The sequence below is a fragment of the Callorhinus ursinus genome, unplaced genomic scaffold, assembly GCF_003265705.2.
Source record: "Callorhinus ursinus isolate GAN/ISIS: 27379988/994484 unplaced genomic scaffold, GSC_fseal_2.0 scaffold17, whole genome shotgun sequence".
NCBI classification, from domain to species: Eukaryota; Metazoa; Chordata; class Mammalia; order Carnivora; family Otariidae; genus Callorhinus; species Callorhinus ursinus.
Window position 1 is genome coordinate 25037779 of NW_027397079.1, and position 2173 is coordinate 25039951.

A 2173-nucleotide genomic window follows, 5' to 3' on the forward strand; every position below is an offset into this window, starting at 1 on the left:
GTGCACCCCGATGTTTATAGCAGCAATGTCCACAGTAGCCAAACTGTGGAAAGAGCCAAGATGTCCATCGACAGAGGAATGGATAAAGAAGATGTGATACACACACACACACACACACACACACACACACAATGGAATATTATGCAGCCATCAAAAGGAATGAGATCTTGCCATTTGCAATGACGTGGATGGAACTGGAGGGTGTTTTGCTCAGCGAAATAAGTCAGAGAAAGACATGTGTCATATGACCTCACTTATATGAGGAATTCTTAATCTCACAAAACAAACTGAAGTTTGCTGGTGGGGTGGGAGGGATGGGGTGGCTGGGTAATAGACATTGGGGAGGGTATGTGCTATGGTGAGCGCTGTGAATTGTGCAAGACTCTTGAATCACAGATTGTACCTCTGAAACAAATAATGCAATATATGTTAAAAAAAAATAAAAGAAGAAGATAGCAGGAGGGGAAGAATGAAGGGGGATAAATCAGAGGGGGAGATGAACCATGAGAGATGATGGACTCTGAAAAACTGAGGGTTCTAGAGGGGAGGGGGGTGGGGGATGGGTTAGCCTGGTGATGGATATTAAAGAGGGCACGTTCTGCGTGGAGCACTGGGTGTTATGCACAAACAATGAATCATGGAACACTACATCACAAACTAATGATGTAATGTATGGTGATTAACATAACAATAAAAAATTTAAAGAAAAAAAAGAATCCCTTTAAAAATGTCAGAGCAAATAAGTGAAATCAAGCAAACTTTCAGGATAGAAAATCAACATGCAAAAATCAGTTGTACTTTTATGCACCAGCATTGGACATCCAAAAAGAAACTGGATTGGGGAAAAAAATTCATTTACACTAGCAAACAAGGGAATAAAATACAGTACTTGGGAATAAATTAAACAAAGGAAGCACAGAACTTATATACTGAAAACTATAAAACACTGCTGAGAGAAATTAAAAAAACTAATGAAAAGTCATCTTGTGCATGGATTGGAAGACTTAATATAGTTAAGATTAATTTACAGATTCAGTGCAATCCCTATCAAAATTCCAATAACGCTTATGACAGAAATGGAAAAACCCCATCCTAAAATTTATATGGAATCTTAAGAGACACTGAATAGCCAAAACAGTTTTTTTTTAAAGTTTTATTTATTTGTCAGAGAGAGTGAGAGAGAGGGACAAGCGGGGGGGGGGACAAGAGAGGGCGACAAGCTCCACAAGCGGGGGGGGGGGGGAGTGGCAGGCAGAGGGAGAAGCAGACTACCCACTGAGCAAGGGGCCCGATGGATGCGGGACTCAGTCCCAGGACCCTGGGATCATGACCGAGCCAAAGGCAGATGCTTCACCAACTGAGCCACCCAGGAATCCCACCACAACAGTCTTGAAAAAATAATAACAGAGATGAAGATTTCACATTTACTCATTTTAGAACTAACTACAAAGCACAGTGATGAAACATTGTGGCACCAACATAAGGGTAAACACATATATAGATCGATGGGATAGATCTTAGTGTCTAGAAATAAAAGCTCACAGTTATGGTGAACTGATTTTTGACAAGGGTGCCAAGATTTTTAATGGGGAAGAGCAGTCTCTTCAGTAATTGTGCTGGAAACTGGATTTCCACATGCGAAAGAATGAAGACTTATTTCACACCATAAATTAAAAAAATAATTCAAAATGGATTAAAAACCTAAACATAAGACCTAAGGCCATAGAACACTTGGAAGAAAACAGAAAGACAAATCTACATGACCTTAGACTTGGCAATGGCTTTTTAAATATGACACCAAAAGCATAGACAACAAAAGAAAAAATAGACAAATCTGACTTCATTAAAATTAAAAACTTTTATGCACCAAAGAACACTATCAAGAGACTGAAAAGGCAGCCCACAGAACAGGAGAAAGTATTTGCAACTCATATATCTGATAAGGTTTTTTTTTAAGATTTTATTTATTTGACAGAGAGAGAGAGACAACAAGAGAGGGAACACAGGCAGGGGGAGTGGGAGAGGGAAAAGCAGGCTTCCCACTGAGCAGGGAGCCCGATGCGGGGCTCAATCCCAGGACCCCGGGATCATGACCTGAGCAGAAGGCAGACGCTTAATGACTGAGCCATTCAGGCGCCCCAGATAAGGGTTTCATATCCAAAATATATAAATG